Source organism: Tiliqua scincoides, chromosome 3 (assembly GCF_035046505.1).
Source record: "Tiliqua scincoides isolate rTilSci1 chromosome 3, rTilSci1.hap2, whole genome shotgun sequence".
In the NCBI taxonomy this organism is placed as follows: Eukaryota; Metazoa; Chordata; class Lepidosauria; order Squamata; family Scincidae; genus Tiliqua; species Tiliqua scincoides.
Window position 1 is genome coordinate 203,507,203 of NC_089823.1, and position 23,057 is coordinate 203,530,259.

Consider the following 23,057-nt stretch of genomic DNA (forward strand, 5'->3'; position numbering starts at 1 on the left):
TAAAAAACAGCAGTGACGTTTTCATTCAAGGCTCCAGAAAATCATTGGATACCCTAAAACAGTAATGGCGAACCTTTTGGGCCAGGTGTGTCAAAAATTTGGAAAATGCCTACCTTGACTCCTCTGGCGTGTCACACACACGCACCCAACAAAAAGAAACAATTCTTTACATATACATTAAAAAAAAATACAGTTCAGTCATGTGTGGTGCGATGTATTATATAAAGAAACGATAAATAATTACAAAAATGAAATATAAGCAACACAAATTCAGTTGTTGTCAGGTGTTGGTGAATGCTGGCATGTCACCCAAAATGTTGTGGCATGACACCTTTGATACACGTGTCATAGGTTCAACCTCACTGCTCTAGAATAATTCAGATTCAAATTAGCAGGTATACTCAATGTTAGTCAGACATACATGCCATATTTTTAGAGCATGTAAAATATATTAAGAATGTTCCCAAATAGTCAGAGGTACTTGAGCTGAAATATTTAGTGTCTGAAGAACCCATGAAAGCACTCAATGTGGTTTAAATGTTATAATCAAAACACATTCAAAGCTTTAGACAGACATTTTTGTTGGAATATCAGTAAATATTCTAAGGCAGGAGTGTCAAACTCGTTTCATACAGAGGGCCGAAGTTAGCATTCAGGGCTCCAGCTGAGGGCCGGAAATGATATCATTAAGCGGAAAGTGACATCATTAAGCAGCTAATGGCCAGAAATCAGACCATGTTCTCATACAGAAACTCATTAACCGCAAATGACAGATGAGAGAGTACGCAAATCTTGATCATATTTCAAGATTTAAGAAAGCCCAATTTTCATGTGGGCTGCCATTTCAGCTGCAACACCTCAGCAGCTGAGAGCCTGAGGGCCGGATAAAAAGCTTCTCGGGGCTGCATCCAACCCCCGGGCCTTATGTTTGACACCCCTGTTCTAAGGCATGACAGTGCAGTGGTGTACACAACCTTACACTGGTGGCACTTGAAAGGGGACGGGGGAGAAGACAGTAAATTTAGCACAAAAACCTGTCCATTAAAGGTACAGGTATTTCCTAGATAAAAGCCATGTCCTCACTTCCCATATATGATTAAAATCAAAATATGATGGAAAAGCAGGGTCAAAGCTGTAGGATCTATGTGCATATGTGTATGGAATGTGTTAGCTGACCCCCTTATGTTCCGTTAGAACAGGGGTGCCCAAACCCTGGCCCTGGGGCCACTTGTGGCTCTCGGAGACTCCCAATCCAGCCCACTGGGAGCCTCCAGTCTCTATGAGCTCTGGCCCTCCAGAGACTTGCTGGAACCTGTGCTGGCCCGATGCAGCTGCTCTCAGCGTGACAGCCAACTGTTTGACCTCTCGTGTGAGCTGTGGGACAAGGGCTCCTTTTACTGCTTGCTGTTTCATGTCTGTGATGCAATAGTGGCAGCAAAGGAAAGGCAAGCCTTGTTTTGTGCAAGGTCTTTTATAGGCTATGAGTGATTGCAAGATCTTCATTCAGTCATATAAGTTCCATCTCTAATGTTTTCATTTATGTAAATTTATTTTGAACTGTAGATTAACTTTTTTTCCCCGCCCCCGACACAATGCCAGAGAGATGATGTGGCCCTCCTGCCAAAAAGTTTGGACAGCCCTCAGTTAGAAGGTGTGGACCACTGGACACCGAGGTCAGGGTGGGGCTCACAGCCATGATTACCTTCCACACTTTGACTGAAGTTGTTGATGGACTACAAGAAAGGATTACAGTAATCTGGGAAAAAAGTTAATTATAGTTTTGTAATTACAGTAATTACATTTCAAAACTGCTCAGTTTGAATTGAATTATATCTATTCCTCATGTTATTAATTTTATTAAATTCTGCATTTTTTAATTTTTATTTTATATTTTTTGAAATGGCAAATTTCTCAAGCAAATTTTGGAAGGTTTTCCAGCCCAACTTCCTGACCGGGCTTTTATTTCTTCTGCTTCAACAGGGCAAAAGGGAAGTCTTTTGATTCTGTGAAATAAGTTAAGATAGCTAGTGCAGAACACAGGCAATTAGCTGAAGATAGCAAAAATGATAGGGAGAGAGTTCAAACAAGAACCAATATCCCATGCAGTTAATTCAGCAGGGCAGCTCCACTGATGCCTTCAGAGTAACGTTAATCTTTGCCAACATAGTTTACTGTTCTCTTGTCACAATGCAATACTATGGCTGCTTTCGTTGAGTGATGCCGAGAACGGCTTTTAGTCTGGAGTTAGTCACTTCTACAGATTCATAATGCAATACAAAACACACAAGGGAGCTTTTTTTATTGGGCTGCAGTTCAGGTTAATATATGACCGTTTGCACTTGATGTACATCATAGCCATAGGACATTCCAAAGAAGACACCAGTTTCTTGTCATGCTGTCCTGCCTCCCACAGATTCATGCCCTCACAATTCCCCTTTCAGCAATGCAAGAACATAATATGGGAAGGGGCCTAGGCCCCCCCCCCACCAGTTAGATATTCCGTGCGAAAAATGCATCTGAAAGTAGCATCTGTGAGCATCAACATGAGTGCCAAGACATGTGGGACTTGCAACCACACGTTTGCCCCAATGAGGGGGTTACTTCATGGCAAAAGCTGCACTAGTCCCTCCTCCAGCCTGTCAATCATCCTTTGACAGACCTCCTCTGTCTGGGCATATTCCAGGAGCACTTGCCTGCCAAAAGGGACAGGAGGGCTTGCTCTTCTGAGAGCAAAAAACTTCCTGGTTCAGGCATATCATGTGTTTCACCACTCCATCCTTCACGGGGAATTTTTTTTCCAGTTCGCTTCTTTAATCAGAAAAGCGGCATTCCCTTTGAGAGAGAAGCCCTTTCAAAACATCTGGCTCCCTTTCCTGCTCTCGGAGAGGTTCCCCACAAATTTACAGGCGGTGCGCTTTGCCATCACTGACCAGAATGGCTCCGGCAGCAAAGAGGAGGAGCCGCTTACCTGGTGGGTTACAGCACCTGCAATACTTACATTGCCACTCCCCCCCCCCATAGCTACGACCGAATTTCACAAGCAGTCTTCTTCGTTGCTTGTGGTGGTAGTAGGAGCACCACAGCAGAGCAGAGGGTGCCACATCAGGGCAACAGAGCTAAAGGAAAATGGTGACTGCCAGGAACGGTGCAGTGAAGCTCCTGCTGCTCGTGACACAAGAAGGAGCAAAGTTCCTTTGCTTGCAGAAGTACAGATTTAAAAATAAAACCAAGTGAATTCAAAAATCAAACAGAAACCACACATAAACACACGCTTCATACAGGCCCCAGCATGTTCATTTGCAAACAGACTAGAATCCACTCAACCTACAACCATTCCTACAAACGACAAATAACGCCAAGACTGTTACGCCCACGTTTCTAAAAGCATATTTACTGTCATACAAACAGCACATTCTTTCAATCCGGCACACAGAAAATATCATTAGCTGACCAACAGCATCCTACGTAAATGAGGGTACACAGGCCAGGTAGCCATTTGTGGCATACTGACCTCTTGAAACTGGAAAAAGGAAACTACTCTTCCAAGTTTCCAAACTTCCCCTACTTGGTTACCAAGTGTACTCACTACTTAGCTAGGCAGATGCATATTAACAAATACGCATATAGTTACCCATACTATTGAAATTCAACAGACTTACTCCCACACAAGTGTGCACAGGATGGCAGCCTTACAGCCCACTCCTCTCAAATATCCCCAATGCAGCTGCACCACTGGAGCATATGCTGCACCCTGTGGTGGTGGTGGTGGGGGGGGGGTTAGTCCTGATCCTCAAGTAAGGGAACATATGTTCCCTTGCTCGGGAGTAAATCTTTACCATCTGCACGGGTCAACTCGAACTGCGTCAGCAAGTGGCACAAGTCTGAGTTGGCCTGGGAAGGTGGATCGAGACTGGGAAGAGGGCAGGATGTCAAAGGGACCGCTGCTACTGAGACTGCCCCCTTCTCAACCTCTATCTGCCCTCCTCCTCACTTCCCCATTCCTCCCCCTTCCTTCCCTGTTCTGCCCACCTCTCTCCTGCCCCTATGCTGACTCACAGGCACCAGTGGGCATTGAAGAACCACTGCTGCTCCACCATGTCTGCTCACCACTTGTAGAAGCAGCTTGGCTGCGCAAGATGGTGTGTCATGTTTTGTGACAGCCATAAAGCACCTTATGCTGCTGGAATGCTAGTTAGGGTTGGGCTGTTAGAAGTACTAAGAGATTTACTCCACTTTAAATGTGAAGAAAAAACTTGTTCAAGTCATATGGTGGCACCGCAGGGACACAGCATACCAGTATGGGGGGGGGCAAGTTCTAGTAAAGTTAGGAGTCAAGACATCTGGAATTGTAGTCTAAGTAGGTTGTGAGTAATTTGCTTTGAGGAAAAAGGTCAAGAAGAGGTCACAACCTTGCCTTGTAAAAACAAAGACGCTTTCCTTATAACACAAACACAAGGGTGTTTCAAATATTACACTTGTTTGAACCACTGGGCATATGGACATGGCCTGAAGGGACCATATGAATAATAAAGAGGACAAATGTGTATTAGTTCCAGAAGGGATTGCAAAATTCTTCAAAAGAATATAGATACATGCACCGCAAATGGTTCTGAGGTTTTGAAACATGAATTGTTCTTCCACAATAGAACACTGCTACAGTATTGTGGCACTACTACTGCCATGATAGAAGGCTACAATGCTACAGGTTCACAATTAGAGCTCCTTTTGGAAGCTGACTACACAAGAAGCACATCTGAATGAATTGGGCATGTAGGCCTTCAGCTTGCCCAACTTGGTTGTTGCTACTTCCAGAAGTTATCAAGCTGGAGATCATATTGCTCTGTTGCCATATTAGATTATCACATCTCCTGGGGTGACTGAGTAGAGCAATTCTGAGAAATACCAAGCTAAGGAAGATTACGGGCAGCCCAATCCTATTCAGCGCTGGCACCATGAGGCCACATGATCCATGCCATATCCAGTGCTGAAACTGGAGGACTCCTCAGACTAAGGGAACATCCTTACTCTGTATCATGTCTTAGCCTACCCAGTGGGGCCACTCGGATCAGTGCCAGCAAAATTGCTGCCAGATGCAAGGGATGGCACCAGGATGCAGGTCTCTTGTTGTCTTGTGTGCTCCATGAGGCATTTGGTGGGCCACTGTGAGATGCAGGAAGCTAGACTAGATGGGCCTATGGCCTGATCCAGTGGGGCTGTTCTTATGTTGGTTCATGTTCAAGTGGCCCAATGTAGGGCTCTCAAACCAGGGACAGAGGTTAGGATGAGGCCTCCACCAATTCCAGATTTCCCAGACTTGAACCATCCTGAAACACCCCCTTTCTGCCTGTTCCACCATCCTTCCCTCCATCCTTGCCACGTGTGGCACTGCATTTACCAGCGCCGATGGCTGCAGGTTAGGATTCAGTGGCGGCAGGATGATGCAGGTAAAGGATGGCTCCTTGCAAAGTCATTGCAAATGTGTTTTACAGCACATTTGTGACAGTTAGCACTGGTGCACCAGCACTAGTCCAGATTAGGATTAGGCTGTGTTACAGGTATATAGGGAAGTGGTCCCAACAGATAAAGAAAAAAGCAGCCTAGAGAGGCTTGGGATTTGTTCCCTTCCACAATATCATGAATCTATATCTATTACTTTTCCGTTGTGCATTTGCTCTGGAAAACTAATCACATGCTGTCTGCCACTTTTAAGCACCCTATTGGACAACTTTCCCCACTCAAAGCTGGTACCAATAGCAGGATCCTATTGCTCTCTTGAACAACTATATTCATCTTTCTGTTTTCCAAATACTCTTCTATCTATTAGTGTTTCATACTCACCCATTTTTCTATGAGACAAGTTTGAGAAAGAATTTGCAGAGCTCCCACCACTTTCTCAGAAGAGGACAGAGTACAGAAGCTACATTATCAAGAAATCCTCTTTGTGTTCAATAGGATGCAGGGAAGGGTTAGGACATGCTTGCTGGCCAGGCCCCCTGGCAGCTGCACATTTGCCTGTGTGATAAATGTGTCTCTCACACATTTCGAAGCCCAAGTTGCACAAGGTTCCAAGATGCACAGAGGAAATGCTCCACACCACTGTCCTCACAGAAAAGTACTGAATGAGTGGCCAACAGTGACACTGGCATCAACAGCTGCAGCCCAGCATCTCTCCCTATTTTACCAAATGCAAGGAGGATTCCCTGTGAGCAGGGCTGTGCATTGCCAAATCTCTGGCTCTAATTCATACCTTGATATAAATGCACTGCAATTTGGATATAAGCAGGACATCCTCACTTCTGTCTTATTTTAATGTTTTGACCTGCTTTCTTTTCTTTCACAGTGAAAAGGATGAAAGAGACCAGAGGATGGAATGCAAGGAGGTCATTGTTATGGCTAAAAGTACCCATATCCAAGCTGTTGAAAACAATTCTAAAATATTTCAGCACCACTCCTAAGTTAACTTCATAAGCATAGCAGAGGGCTCTGCTTACAGGGATATGGCTAAAACAAAACCTACAACTACCTCAAGACAGTGGTGTAGCTAAGGGGGTGCAGGGCGTAGCAGTTGCACCGGGCATCAAGCTTTAGGGGGGCAACAAGCTGAGCTTGACACTAGTGAACAAAATTGTAAAAACGTTGGCATGTATGAATAATACCATCGTGTTATATATCATTGGAAAGGTAATTTTATGCTGAATGCCATGAAACAAACTACATTGGAATATCTGTATTCTAACAAAAGTTATGGCCAATTAACCAGAAAATGAAAACACAACTGCCTTATGGAACAAAAAGTGGATTTACTTAACTCAAAACTGACCTATGAAACTGATTGTTCTGAGAGGCAATGACATGTTATTATGTTATTGACATGTTGCAATGACGTGTTATCATGATACAGCATGAAACCAATAAGGAGTTAATATGAGTCCACTCTTATTTCCATGTATCATAATACATTTACCCCTGCTAACTGGGTAAAAAGGCACTTTTTCAAGTGGTGCCCCTCTTATATTTAGCAAGGGGAGACTAAACATCCCTTTTCACCCCAGCACAGTGTCTCTGACTGATAATTTATTCACCTAATTAAATTTGATTTTGTCTGGGGGGGGGCTACAAATCTTGTTTTACGGCAGGTAGCAGATAGATGCCTTAGCTATGCCACTGACTGAGGGGGGGTAGCAGAGCAAGTGGGTGGTGAGCTGCTGGGGGGAAGAGGTGGGGGGAAGACTTTTTTTAAAGCCCTGGTGTGATGTCACTTCCTGTTGTGACATCACTTCCGGGGCAACATTTGGAGCTTGGCACCGGTTACATGGTCATGAGCTACGTCTCAAGGAGCACTCTTTTCCTGTCCTTACATTATGCCAACAACAGCAAAAATTATCCTCTGCTAATAAGCACATGGAGGTCTTTGGGATGGCCTACAGCTGCAATATTTTTTTCTTACAGAAAGTCTTAACAGAAAGATTGGACACAACCCAATCATTTCTCCCACACACTGGAACTGGATTTTTGTACTAAGTGGGTCTTTGGCCTATGTACATATTTCTTAATTGACTGGCACTTATGACAGCCAAACACAGTAGCCAGATTCAGACAATTAATTATTCTTCTGCATATCTACAAATTGAACAGCAAAATGGAAACTGAGTGGGTGCAAAGTATGAAAACACTGTAAATGGTTGCATAAACTAATTCTACTTTTCTGCATAATTCTGAAGCCACTGCTTAGGAGTTATAAGCCAGCATATTAAACATGAACCTGTGGATGTTTATATACTAACAAAATCTGAAGTCTCTTGTTTTGCACATATATTTCTGAAAGAGGTAAATTGCTCATATCCTGAACCGCAAAGTCCGAGTTAGCAACCCTCAGAATACCTTGAATCTCCCTGGCAGAGGACACTGCTGTATCGCTGACCTGTTTAAAATTTAAATGTTCTGCAGTTCAACTCTCAGGTCTCCCACAGGCACATGCAAGTTCTAACAGGAGACTAAAACCAAATTTCACCCTTTACTCCTGGCAATGTCCTTGTCCCCCCAAAAAGAGGAGTATAAAGCTGAAGAACAATTCAGTTTCATTAAAGAGAGATACTAGAACACTGAAGAAAGCTGCCAATTGTAAGAGAGATTAAGGGATTGCACAGTATTCCCTGGGAAGGGGCTTGCTGGTGCAATTTGGAAGAGGTATTCTAGTTCAGCCAAGCACTCAGAATGAGGTGGATTAATTTGTCAATGACAAAAGCCAAGAACACCCCCCCGCTGAGGACGCCCATTCTTCACTTTCAAACTTCTACCATCATCTGTTGATCATGTGACAACAGCTTTCAACCTCACAATGGCTAAAAGACTTTGGTGGTAAAGGGGGCTAAGGGAGAAGAGATCTCTTTAAGCTATGTGGCAACATTGTTGGAGAATTTCAATTATAAGAACATGAATGGGGTCTAGCTGAATTCTACGCATTAGTTGCTGCTGAGGATTTACAGCTTAGTATCATGTTTCTCAGAAGATTCATATTGTAGAATTGTTTCCAAGAAACACTGAAATTGCAGGGGGAAGGAAAGTTTCAATAAGAACAAACAATAGGGAAGACAACTAAAAGACACAGGAGCTCCTTGCAACAATCTTTGACAAACTTGTTTATCTTTACAAAAGAACAAACAACTCAGTAAATTATGTTCCTTCCTAATTCTGGCACACTGAAATCAGTTTAACCTTGCCAAAAGAAATTGTAGTATGTTCCTCAGAACTGATCTTTTTTTTCAGATAGGGCCACACGCACACAAATAGTCCAAGTTCACAGCAATCATGTACATATGCATACCAATTCCAATGACCTCAGTGGGATTTAATATGATGTAAACAAAGCACAGGATCAAGTTTCAAATGTGTGAAGGGGTTATCTTCTGAAACCAATAGTCACTCAGGTGAATCAATAGCAGACCCTTTAAAAGCTATTAAGAATTTCATATAACTTAAAACAGCATTTCTCAATGTTTGTCCCCCACTGTACCACTTTAACATGGTTCACCTATACCTGGGGTCGGCAACCTGCCATTCTGGAGCCGCAAGCGGCTCTTTGAGCCTTCGGCTGCGGCTCTGTGTAGGGCCAACCCGTCCCAGGGGAGGGGCTCGCCCCTCCCACGACGCAGCCGCCGCTCACCAGCCCGAGCATACGGGCTGCGGCTGTGCCCCATAGGAGAGGGCGCGAACGGCTGGCGGAGCAGCTCCTCCGCCGAGAGCGAGCCCCCGCCGCACGTTCCAAGCCACAGTCCGAGCACACGGGCTGCAGCTGCGCCCCATTGGAGAGGGCGCGAACGGCTGGCGGAGCGAGCCCCCACCCCCGCCACCGCACGTTCCCTCCTGCCGGAGCCGCAGCCCGAGCCTGTGCGTGTCTCCTCAGAAGTAAGTCCCATTGAACACCCTGATGATCCCCCCTTCCCACAAGCAGCCCTGACCCCAGGGAGCCAAGGCAAAAGCAAATAATTGAATGCAGCTGCTCTCTCCTCCCCCCAAGCTCAGAGCACAATCCTATGCGTGTCTCCTCAGAAGTAAGTCCCATTGCGCTTGCTCCCAGGAAAGTGTGCACAGGATTACAGCCTTCAAACTCCCCACTCAGCAGCCCCCCCCCCGTCACTCACTCACACTCTCACTGCTCCATTTCCTTCACTTGGAAACTTGAAAGGGGTTTGGATACCCCTGCACCAGATATATTCTGTATATGTTTGTATACTGTATGTGTAACATACTGTATATGTAGCACCAAAGCATATTTCATGGTTGTGAAGTAATCACTGTTAGTATGCCTTTTATTTTATGCAGTTTTGAACTCTTAGCTTGTTTGTTCAGGAGCACTTTTGTGAACAGTGTTAAGTAGTACTAAGTGGTCTTGTTTAGAGGTAGTATTGTGTGGAAAGGCATTTACAGAAGTAAATGACAGTAAAGAATGACAGTATCCTTCACAAGCAGTTCACCTGTGCACTATCTAAAACTGTTGTTCTCCAACTGTGGGTCTGGACCTGATTTTTAGTGGGACCTCTAAGAGGGGAGTGTATTATATAACTGGGACCGATAAGAGGGGAGCGCAAACTATATATGCAGTGTTATCTTCATTTTAGATGTCAAAAGGGTTTTGTGGCTCCCAAGGTTTTCTTTTTTCCGGAAAACGGGTCCAAATGGCTCTTTGCTTGTTTAAGGTTGCCGACCCCTGACCTATACCCAAGGATGTGCCAGCCTCTGCCATCCCACTCTCCAATGTTCTAAGCCAGTGTTTCTCAATGTTTGTCCCCTGCCATATCACTCTGAATTGTCCACTTACTGGAAGTACCATTGGAAGTAACTGGCAATGATGTCATCACCAGTTACTTCCAGATTGAGTGGCCAATGCAGTGCAACAAACACTGGTAAGAAGCTCAGGGCAGACTGAAGGGCTTTTTCGAGTGCATAAAAAGTGCATGCTGGACTTTGCCTGCCAAGCCAAGCCTTCTAGTGCTGCTTGTCTCATTGCTGATCTCGCTGTCAGGTGGCGGGCGTCTGGGGGGGGCCCATGACTACCACCAAACACCACCTCAAGTACCACTGGTGGTACAAGTACCACTGGTTGAGAAATGTTGACTTAAAAGCAGTGTTGTGTGTGTGTAAACACACACAGATACACAGCTTCTCTCTCTTCTCAGGGAGGGATCCCACGTTGGCTAGGCAGAACAGCGCTTTTGAAAAAGTTCTTTTTTTTATAACTTAAACAAAGTGTAGCATAAGATGTAGCACAAGTAGAAACCATTGACACATGCAGTTCCAGAACAAATTCTTAAATAAAATAATGTGGCACAACAAGAAGCAAAGCTTCACCCTACAAATACACTTCTCATAACTCGTTGCTCAACGAACAAATAATTGTAGCTATAAACTGACCTATAACCTTAAGCAAGCAAATTAGCTAAAAATGGAATTTCCAACATTTCAACAGACTATATTTCACAATGTAGATCTTTAGCACGGGAACATCTTCCTATGCTTAGCCCAGCAATTTGGAAGAAGGCAAAAAGCCTCCTTTCATCCTACAAATATAGTGCTGGCAGCTGATAGTTTAAAACCGAGATTTACTGGCTTCAGCTGGATCTGAGAGGAAATCAAGAAGCCAGTAGTACTCTGTATGTAGTAGATTCAGAGCATGCTAGCAGCTGTAGATATCAGAAAGATAACCAGAAAAGTCCTGTCCTAGTGCCCCAAATTTTGAGCTTACAGTCCAAAAGTAACATTTGTAAGTGAGCAAGCATATTGTACACTGGAGTGAACCAAATTGACGATCACTATCCTAGACATACGGACTATGCATTACAGTCCAATTCTACCTAATTCCCCCCACGTGCCGATGCTGTGGCCCCACAGCGACACACACAGTGTATCCCACAGAGAGGTTTTGGCTTCCAGAAGCCTCCTTGGTGTAAGGAAACATTTGTTCCATGGGCATGATAAGCCCAAGTCATGAGAAGCCCATGGCAACCTGCCAGGTCTACTCAGGCACTGATATCACATGCGCAGGTCCACATGGCAATGTGAAGACGGATCAAGCCTGGGAAGGGGATGAGAATGACGCTGTGGTCATTCTGAGAATGGTCAGTGGACACTGATCCTACCCCTTCTCAGGCACCATCTCCTTGTGACCTCTCTGTTCCACCAATCCCTACCCTGTTCTGCCCCCTCTGCACCTCCCTCCTGCCCCCGCACAGTCTTACCTGCGATGGCAGGTGTCTCCATTATGTCACCACACAACCACGGCCACTTGCTGCGTCCAGCAATGAGGCTGCACTCTCTGACGTGTCACGTTTGCGACAGCCAGAACGCATGTTCTGGCAGTGGGGAGAAAGGTGTCACAAAAAAATAATTTTTGTTCTCTGAACAAGTTCATGGGCAGTCTGTGCAGCCAAAGAGTATTTGGTGATCTGTGATCAATTTTGTTTTCCAAAGCAAAACATGAGAACATTCCCCAAAGGCTTCGGCTTTGGTGGACAACGGTTTGTTGGCACTTGAATCACTACTAATGCTACAGTGAAATCAGATCCAAACATTTTAAAATAGCTCTTAGAGAAGCAAACTGCATCTGATAACATTTGGGAAATGCTACTGTACTTCTCAAGACTAGGGTAAAAGTGAACATTTCTGAAATGATAGCCTTCAAACTTGCTATATACAGTGAAATAAAGGTCTTCTACAGGAAAGACATGAGTACAGTATTTGCGCAAGAAAGATTCTTTTGAAAATTTGAAGATTTAAACACCTGCCAGACAGCTTGGAATGTCTCTTGGTATTAAGTTTACTGTCTTAGGTGTAGGCTGCAGAGCAAAGCTAAGCAAATGCAAAACACCTCAAATTAAATCACATCTCCCAAGTGAAAAATACAGACATACTGTGTTAATTCTAAAGGCCGCCTCCTTGTACAATTTGCAGCTTTCTCTTCCAAATATGTCCGGCTGAGACTGGCTCAGATTCCCTTCGGCATATATCTTTCAGGTGGGGCCATGATTCATTCACATGGGTGCTCTTCAGAATGGAAGCAAGACCCATGTATTATTTTGTCCTTGGGAAATCACTTCCCAGGTACAAAATGAAGTCGCTCTACACTGCTGCCATTGGGTAGCAGAATTTAGCAGACAAGGTTAAGGAAACCAAAATTAAACATTTAGAAATGTGTGCCACTGTAGAAGGGGCCCACAGCCGACAAGGAGCTAAGTTTAATACCTGCGGCAATATCCTGACAATGTATTCTAGGAAAGTGTCAATATAGAGAAGGAGCCATACATGTTGGCTAGTCATTATTTGTGGTTGCTACCAACTTCCAAGTTCTCTGATACACAGGTGTGTGCACACAGACATAGAGGATTCAAAAGAAGGGCAGGGGAGCCTTCCATCCACCCACACAAACTTTGAAAGCACTACAAAGTCACAAGAAAGAGAAGTTCTTCAGAACGTCTTCAAAGGCTATTGTTTAGTGAGGTTGACCTTAACACACACATGGGTGCACACACAAAAGCTATTTGTACTTTGCAGAAAACTAAAAGATAGGCAGAGTCTGTCTCTTTAGCCAGGCATGAAAGGAAACCCATCATTGTCTCCAAGTTCTCTGCAATGCACAGAAAATTTAGAGGAGGAAATTCTTACTTTGTTCTAGGTATACAGAGCAGGGAATTACTTAAAAGAAGGTAAGACATCAGGCCAGAGGCCAGCATCTTGTTTCTCAGAGGGCTCACCTGTTTGTTTCTTTAGGAAAACCCCTTTCCCAGTATTTTTGCCTTGCACCTGGTATTCAGGTGCTACCTGGAGATAGCTTATGGTCACTAATAACCATTGATAGATTTTGTCCTCCATGAATTTGTCCATTACCTTATTAAAACGATTTAAGATCGTGGCTACTGTCACATCTTGCAGCAGGGAATTCCACAGATCAATTATGAGCTATACGAAGTGCCACCACTTTTTGACCATCCTGAATTTCCCACCAGACATTTCCTTTGGCTGACCCTGATTCTAGTGTTGTGAAAGATAAAGAATTTCTCTTCTCACACCCTCCTCACACCATGCATAATTCTATATGCCCCAGTCCCCAATCCTATTGGGGCCTTGTGCTTCCAGCACTAGTGTTTCAACAGCTCAAGGACCCTTACAGTGGTGCAATGCTGGGCCATCATTATGCACTTCCGGGCTGCTGCCATAATTTGTGATGCTGTTAAGCACACTGCACCACCAGCTACACAGCAAGCCCTCAGGATTGGGCCATAAAGTTTTTGGTTTTAAACTTCACCTTTGCCATGAACTCACTAGGTGGTTTTAGGGAAGTCACACCTCAGCTTTTCATCTGCAACATGAGAATACTACTACTTACCTTACTTACCTTACAGGGTTGTTGTAAAGATCATAACAAGATAATGTTGAGTGAAGTACTTTAAAGTACTCCAACATACTCAAAGTACTGAAAAGAGCTACACAAATACCAACTATTAGTAACTGCAAACAGGAATATGAACCTGCAAGTACGAATTTGGGAAAACTGGATGATTTAAGTCAACGAGACTGGACGGACGCCAAAATTCCTTATAGCCGATTCAAACATTATTCAGCCCAGATGGAGCCAATCAAAATGCATACTTCCAAACAGCAGCATTCCATGCAGAAGGTGTAATATTTCTCTGAGCTTACCATATGAATGAGCCAATCATGTGAAATACCTCCAAGTCAGTGATGCATCTCCTCCTAGCATCTGGCGTGTTCATATGCAATGTGATTTAACTGACTCTTGTAGAAAACTCAACACAAACATGCCTTGCCCGACCTCCAACCAAATCAATCCTATCCTCCAAAAGTCCCACCACAAGAACTTGCTGCTGATTTGGGGTTGGACAGAAAGAAATGTAATAGAAAGCCATTACTGAATAAATGTAATTAACACAGTAACTCCACTTGCATCAGAGCAAAATCTCTATGATGCTGAACGCCAGCATGCTGGCTACCATCCTACCCTTCTCTCTGTGTATAGCCCTTCGGCACAGATGCCTGGCTTCTATCCTATTTGTTTACCAATCCTCTCTGTGCCTCCCAGTAAGATCTCTTTTATGTTTGTAGATCCAGTATTTAGAGAAGCCATCACAGGGAGGCAAGATAATGTGTTAGGTTCTGTTTTGGGGAACATCTTAGAAGGGTGGTGCATCTTGCTCTATCTTCACAACCTGAAATGCATGGGATGGACAGAATGGATAGAGGGAAGCTCTTTTCCCTCTCGTACACCACTGGAACAAGGGGTGGTGTGCACGAGAGAGCAGGAGAACTAAAACTAAAGGAAATATTTCTTTACCCAGCAGGTAATTAATCTGTGGAACTCCTTGCCACAGGATGTTGTAATTGTACCTGATCTAGATGCCTTTAAAAGGGGATCTGGCAAATTTATATTGGAAAGGTATATCTAAGCTGCAATTAGTGCAGAATGCATCAGCCCAGGTGGTTACTGGAGCGAAGCAGTTTGATTCTATTGGACCATTGCTCCAGTGGCTACACTGGCTGCCCATTCTATGCCAGGCCCAATTCAAGGTGCTGGTATTGAACTATAAAGCCCTCCATGGTTTGGGACCAGGGGATCTGAGGGATGCCTTCTCCCATACATTCCAGCCAATGCTCTTTGGTCATCTAAGCAATCCTGCAAATACTTCCTCTAACCCAAGTTAGGGGAATGGCAGTGAGAGGGCAAGCCTTCTCCATATTGACACCACAACTACGGAAGTCCTTTCCAGGGGTGTTAAGAACTGCCCCTCCCTCTTGGCTTTTCAGCAACGGCTCAAAACATTTTATTTCGTCAAGCATTTGAGAGATGTGTCTTCTGGATGTGCATTTGGACAAGCTGATGGTTGCCTCTGCATTTTTTTTTAACTAATTGTTTTTCTATTGTTGTATTCATTGTTTCAATTAAGCCTTGTGTGTGTGAATGAGAGAGGGAGAGAGAGAGAGAGAGAGAGAGAGAGAGAGAGAGAGAGAGAGAGAGAGAGAGAGAGAGAGAGAGACCTGTAAGCTGCCTTAGGCATACAAATAAACTAAGATCCATCACAGGTCACAAGCTATGATGACTATAGCAATCTCCGAGTTTCAGAGGCAGCCTGTATCTAAAAACCAGAAGCAAGGGAGTGGCAAGATATATAGGTATGTTGTCATGAGTTACAGGAAATAACAGGTGTCTGGTGGGCCACTGTGAGATATAGGAAGCTGGACTAGATGACTAACAGCCTTATATCAGGGCACAGTCACTTAGCTGCCCAACTATTTACCTATTAGATGCTCCAGAGCAAATACAATTAACAACCCAATCCTAATCAGGCTGCCTGTGGTGCAATACAGCGACACCAAAATGGTTGCTGCGGTATTCCATGTAGCCGGAGGTCTCCTTGAGGTAAGAAAACATTTGTTCCCTGTGTTGAGACTCAGCAGCCTCTATGGGTCTACTCGGAGCCACACCAGCTACATCGCTGGTACAGAACTGAGTAGCCCCATGTAGGGCTTTCAGGCCCAAGAGGAGAGTGGATGTGGTGGAGACCTCCTTCAGCATTCCCGCCACCTCCCGGGCCTGAACTGCCCTCTTCCCCACCCCAAAATCCCCTCCCCACCTTCCCTCTGTTGGACTGACCCTGGTCAGCGTGTGCTGCCCTGAAGCCAGCTGAAGCCTGCCATTGCAGCCCTCTCCACCAGCGGCACTGGCCTCCACATGGTCACAACATGTCTTACGGCACATCTGCAACCATGTTCATGCCTGTCCCGCCGGTGGGAGCTGACTGAGAACTGAAGCTGTTAATTACAAATATATCTTATTACATAACTCATAATAGCATGAGTTTTTCAAAATTAAAGAACTCCAGGTCTCCCCTTCAAGCATGCTAAAAATTCTGCTTGGATAAATATAGCAACACAATCATCACTACCTGTTAGCAGCAATTTCTAGCCCAGCAATTTTCAACCAGTGTGTCATGGCAAGTATGCCACGGGAGTTGGGGGGTGTCATTTATTAGTAGGGTCAATGGGGGATGTGGGCACCCGCCAGCAGTGCAGTGTGCCTTCTCAATTGTCAAAAAACTGATAGTGTGCTTTAACAATTTTAATGTCTTGTCAGATGAACAAGGTTGAAAATCATCTAGCCAATGATGAGAAATGCATACACTTACTGAGACTAACAGCAGGACTGTAGGCACATTTACTTGGAAGTAAGTCCCACTGTGTTCATAGGGCTTTATCCTTGCTACGCGCACACAGCATTGCAACCTATGTTTACGACATTTCATGTGAGCCTAAAGGAGACAACGGTTAAAAACTGCAGGAAAGTTTTGGAAACCATACTTGCATTGCTTGATAAAGCATATTCCGCAGATATCAAATTTTCCCAGTGAAGCAGGGGATGGGGAGTAGGATTCCAAACCTTTCAGCAAATTTATGCTAAAGTAAGATGTTTGAAAAGGAACTCTCCTCTGGCCAGATGAGCCTTTCCAACTGCATTCAGTCTGTGTTAAGGTCAAACTGAGAAAATACAGCAAACAGGCAGCCAAGATGTTCTGTTTTCCAAATTCTACTGCAGTTAACTTTGACCCACCGCACACTCAATTGTCCCAGCCTCCCCTTTTCTAAATGTAACCCAAGTTCAGTGCAGTGCCAGTTCTGAACAAATAAAGCCCCCATTTGAACTGGCTACAAACGAGGAGGATTTCTGCAAATGCAGTGTCATTCCTTGCCAGGCAGTGTTCCAAGGACTGCTTGGCTGGCAGACAGTCCCCATTTCGGAATATGTCATCAGAAGAAAGCTTTTACAATACTGCAATATCCAGCTTCACACGGCTCCTTGTTCTTAATTACTAAAGTGATGAAGATTTCTTAAAATAGCAATTATCTTCCGACTAGCCTTTTCCTGCCCTGACGAGGAAAGCAAAGAAGAAATCTGCTTAAGCTGGGATCACCACGATCGGTAGACCAGCTTCTTCACCAGCCAAAGCCCTACTCAAAATCCTGGAATCAGTAGCATAGCCAGAGAGGGGGAAGCGGTAAGTATTGCATGCGCCACAATCCGCCGTATAAGTGGGCCCTCCCACTCACCATCAGAGCCATTGCAGCAGCAACAGCAAAACACAGGCACTCGCCAGATGAAAAGGAGAGCGTTGGTGCCTGGTGGGCCTCTCTGTTGCACCACTAAGAAGGTCCTACTCTAACTCTTAGCTGACATCTGTTGAACTTCATGCAGACCTAAGGTGGCATGCAGAGCATATAGCACGGGAGGCACACATATATGGAACTGTGGCACTACACAGCCATCCATTCACCATGTGGCTAACAATGATAGTCATGCTACCATGTGGGAAGCTGATAACCTATAGTGGCTGCTAATGCCTGCATAAGCATGTTTAGCTACTGCATGGTAGCTACCACATTTTGCTAATATATGGTCAATGGATGGATGTTTAGAAAGCTAAAGAAGTATATAGAGGAAGGCATGCAACCCAAACCTACATGCTGTCTTTATAATGCACATCGGATAATGTGTGTAATTACTCAATTTCCAAGCTAAAACTTCTGGCTGATCAATAAACACAATGGAGAAGACAAGAATAATTACTTAACCCTGGAGATCTGCCACTAAAGCTATTGCTTAAGGGCAGCTGTGCCTTTGCTCTCTCCTGTGGCTGTCCTTTTTCTGTCTTTGTTCATTTCCTCTGAAAAGAAAAACTTGTACACATCCCCTGAAGAGCTTCCCTCCCTGACAGATTCATGGTGGGTTCTCCCCTTTGCTTTCTTCTTCACTGTGCAATTGCCCCATTTAATAACCTGAAGGGTGGTTGCGATTGTGCGTATATAAGAATAATCAAAAATACAGATACAAAGAAGTTAGCAGATAACTTCTGCTAGCCTTCGCAGGGACATCCCGGGGACAGGCTGTGCGCCCTGCCATTATCCCGCACAAACAGACAATACGAAAACCATACATGCACAAGACAGAGGAACAGACAAGAGGCACTTTCATCTAGTATTGCACACAACAGTTGAGAAACTGTTTTCTGCTGTGCATGTGCTCTATAAAGGGCACCTTCCCCAGTGAAACTGCTCCTTTTCACCTGCTCAGTGCAGACCACTGAAGATGGCACAGAGAGTGTACACTCAGCATCTCCAGTTTCAATGCTCTAAATGCACTTTTAAGTGCCAACAGGCTCCCAGGCCATCTTGGCTTCAATTAACTTTGCTTGGCTAATCAAGTTGTTGTACATTGAGCCCCTAGTGCTGAATGCATTGTGCACTTGTTCCCATCCAATAATCATAATGAGCTAAGGTTTGCCTCTCAATTCAAAGAATGAGGCTGTGGAATAGCAGCCATTGCTATTTCCATGCTCTGTTGGACTAAGGCATGGATTTGCAGGTTCCACTAATATTGAAACTTTACAATTTAAGCTGATGAACAATAGTAACATCCCCCCACCCCAACTATATTAAAAGCATTTTATCTTCAAAAGCTATGAGTGGAAGCTGAGAAGTCTTACCAACAGTCAGGAGAGGATTTACAGCTTAAGACCCCGCTTAGGAAAGTGATGTTGTTAGCATGCAAGAACGTTGTAAATAAGGGATGTCGGAGAAACAGCACTACCAGCTGGTGCTGGTAGTTCCAGAGACAAAAGAGAAGTTGTCAAAGAAAGAAAAAGAAAATGAACAGCAAGACAGTAAGAACAAAGATTAACTATGAGATGCCCATGCATGAGATAGATTCTGGAGAAAGCAAGAAACTCCACTATCCAAAGGAACAGTAGGGATATAGATTCATTGCTTAACAGACCCATAGTCCTGTGCAGTTCTGTACACAATGCCTTTCTAGCAATACATGGGTGCATCAAAGACGATTTCAAGTCAACCTGGCTTGGCTGCCCATTGGCCACCCATTGCAGTTCTGCAGATCAAGGATGCAAGAGGATAAACACACTGTAAATATTTTTGAGAGGGAAAGGGGACAGACACATTGTACAAAAAGGAAGACGCTCTTGTTTGTCAAGGGATCTTAAGTCAGCAGATGGGACACCAGCAAACATAACAGGAGAAATCGACTGTGAGAAACTATTTCTTCAAAGAGTTGGACAGTGACCTACACATAGAAGTGGGACAAGCAGTATCTGGGGAGGAAGAGGAGACAGAAATAGTTGGCTACTCCTGCTACATGGAAAATCCATTACGCGCTATGCTTACCCTGCCACAAGGAAAGTTAATGAGTAGTGCCATGGACTAGGAGGAGACAGTTCTCACTCAGCAAGCATGATGCCACATGAGCACATTTATTTTTAAAACAGATCAAAATTTTGCTTTTAAAAGCTTCCCCTTCAGTTCTAAAATATTTGCCCGCCTCCCAATCCACTCAAATAGCCATTAGCAGCCCATCTCCTGTGTGTAATGCCCATTATCGGCACAGCAATTATCCAGATTCTGTGTGCTTTAGCATGTGTGCAGGAAAAAGCTATTACAGATGCTAGTTATCTGAAAATTACGGCTGTGCCCCAAGCTATGAAGACGTCCTTTAATTATCCTTTTCTTTGACGTTCTGTGCAAATGACTCTGCCAGGATCGCTGCTTCCAAAAGTTATTTTTCAAGACCACCTCCTCCTCCCTCTCATATACATCTGCACATATAGACACTCTCTCTGATTTATAGGGAGCAATCGCCCTGGGAGAGTGGAGGCCACTATTCAGCTCCTAAGCCATTGTCTCCCTTAACGGTTAATGTTGAAATGGAAGGGTTGAGTTTCACAGCCTCTAATATACAGTTTGTGCTTCCTCCTCGGCACTGCCTGAGAAAGTCAGAGTGTCTCACATGCATTAATAAATTAAGCCTCAGTGCCCTTGCAAGAGAGGGAAGTATTATTTTTCCCTTAAGTGCAAGTGATGAAACTGAGCAGAGGTTGCTGTAGATCAAACAAAACGGCAGGAGTAGACACCAACATCTGAACCAGATTTTCTAGCTTCCACTCTTGCGTTCGACAACAAACCCTGCAAACACCATTTTTATCCGTGTTAATAGTCACTGCTTGCACCCTTCCATGATGTATGTAAACACAGCTTCGATCAGCTATTATCATAAAAAAATACTGGAGATCAGTCACTTTCTGGCTACAGACTGTGATAGTTACAGAGATGGCACTCTTTGACATACAGCAAGCTCTAAGATATGTTGTCCCAACAAATGTAAACAGCTGTAAGCGTGAAAAATAGCCCTTTGGGAACTGACACCCCCTTTTCTCTGGATAAGTCATTTTACAAAGCGGCGTTATCTTGTTATGAATGGCTTCTGTCAGCAAGGGCAAGGGGGGGGGAGAGAGGGAGCCAAGGCTGATTAGCACAAAGGATTGCAGCTTATAATCAAAAGGGTGATTAAAACAATAGCTGATCAACTGTGGCTCAAGAACTTCTGATGTGGCAAAATGCCTTTCTGTTTCTCCTGAACACCTCCCCAGACCCAAGATTATGTGCTAATATAAACACTACCAGCTACAAGTTCTAAACTCAGGATAGCTTCTCCCCCCCCCCTGCCCCTTGTATGGAATGAATGAGATTTGGTGGCTGAGAAATTCAGTAGGTCTCTATGTAGATGGCCATAAAATACAATACTGCTTGAAGAAGGGGGGGAAGCAAGCACACAGTTCTGAATGGGAACCTCAACAGTTCTGGAGAACATCTTTTAAAAGGAGGTGAATGAGACAGACAGACAGTTTTGCTGCCTGGAAAATCCCTCCCACATCACTTTTTCTTGGGATCAACACAGTTTTAAAGCAGATCTTTAAAGCCCCCCCCCCATACTTGCCCATCATTTTAGAAAGTCACAGCAATCTTGTCACTCCTTCAACCCTTGCAAAAGCCCTTCTCAGCCCCCACTGTCCCCCATCAACAAGTCACCTATTTGCCATGAAGCAGCTTGTGAGTTCCCCCCTCCCCCCATAAAAAGCGAAACTTGCACATCCTTGTTGTTTTGTGTCCAGCGCAGTGCTGGAGTCACAAAAGGGAGCCAGGATCGTCCTCTCCCCTTCTAACAATCCACCTCCAAAGAGGGCGAAAGGCTCCTATTCAGGGTCAGCAGCATTTGGGAGGGGGGGGGGGGTTGTTTCACTCTTTCAGGAACTTACCAGGCAAACAAGGAAGCATCTCCTGGCTGATGGGGGAGGTCTCCTTGGCTTAATACTTTGCGGGGAAATCCTGAGAGTGAGAAAGAGAAAGCTCCTCCGATGGCAGGCAAAAAAGATCACACCAAAGCTTCCTGGGACTTGGCGAGAGAGGATTCCCTCCGGCAAGGTAAAGGGAAGGCTGGGGGAGAAGCGTCCAAGCTCCAGTGTGGATGACCCAAAGGAGATCCTGCCAGGTTTCCAAAAGGCGAGGGGGGGGGAAGACTTGGAAAGAAGTTGGAGGACGATCGCCGTGGGAGAGGCGCCCTGGTGTGGAGGGGGATGCTGTGGGGGTCCCTTCGCAAAGCCCAGGGAGGGGGCAGCAGCCCAAACACACACCCCCCCTTCACTCAGCTGGATCTGGGAGTTTGCAAGAGAAGGTGGAGAGGCGAGCTGCAGAGGCAGGAAGCGCGTCCCCGCTATAAACTCTCCACCGGAGGGAAAGTGGCCTCTGGGCAGCCTGCCCTTTCCAGCCCCGGCTGGCTGGCTGGCTGGCTGGGCTTCCTTCAAAGGCTGATCCAGTCGCTTTTGTGCCTGGGCTTTCTTCTCTGCCTGCCCACCCCTCCTCCTCCTCCCCTCCTCCTCCTGCTGCCTCCACTTCTTCATGACACAGACAGCCCAGATGGGAAGAGCCTGCAGCTGAAGCCAGCCCAGTGCCCCATCCTGAAAGCTGATCCTGCTGATCTCATCACCCAGGGCTACTAATCCAATGACCAGGGAATTAAGAACAGATGGCGACGCCCCTTCTCTCTCCCCCCCCCCAGCCAGCCCCGCTCCTCCCAATGCGCCCCCATCACCGCTCAGCACAGAGGCGCCCCCCAGGCGCACAGCCACCCACGCCAAACCACCGCGTCCTCCCACAGGCTGGGCAGGAGGGCCACAGATCCCCTCTGATGGTGGCAAAACAAGCTGCATTTCCTGCTCTCTAGTTCCCTGGCCAGAGTTTTTACACACACACACAAGCAGGAGCTGCATAACTTAACCCCTTGTGCCTCCTCAGTGCATGGCACCCACACCGCCAACTTTTAAAGTTCTTTTCCAGCACAGATTGCCATAAGGTGCCTGGTTTCAGTGCACTAAGAACTTTTCTCCAGTTATGTAGTCTGAATGGGGATGGGTTGCAGTACAGGACTCTCTACTGGTCCACAATCCCCCTCTTTTTAAGCATCAGATGAAGTGGGCGTGAGAACCGATGGTGAAATAAATATGTGAAGACTTGGAGGTGCTACAAGAACCCTTGGTTTTCTTTTTGTTTTTTTGGTCCGTGTTTTATAGCAACGTATAAACAAGAAGGTACTAATTTTTGCTCTAGCTCAGTCATTTTCAACCACTGTGCCATGGCACAGCGGTGTGCCG

The 23,057-nt window shown here is 45.1% G+C and overlaps 1 protein-coding gene across 1 annotated transcript in view; it reads right to left on the bottom strand.

Moving 5' to 3' along the window:
- The window catches only part of SPSB4 (splA/ryanodine receptor domain and SOCS box containing 4), a 79,983-nt gene extending 58,052 nt beyond the window's left edge, over positions 1-21,931 (bottom strand). The window contains exon 1 of the mRNA XM_066621839.1: positions 21,666-21,931. The gene's annotated coding sequence lies outside the window, so the exon portion shown is untranslated. The remainder of the gene's footprint in view (positions 1-21,665) is intronic.
- Positions 21,932-23,057: the final 1,126 nt, after the last annotated feature.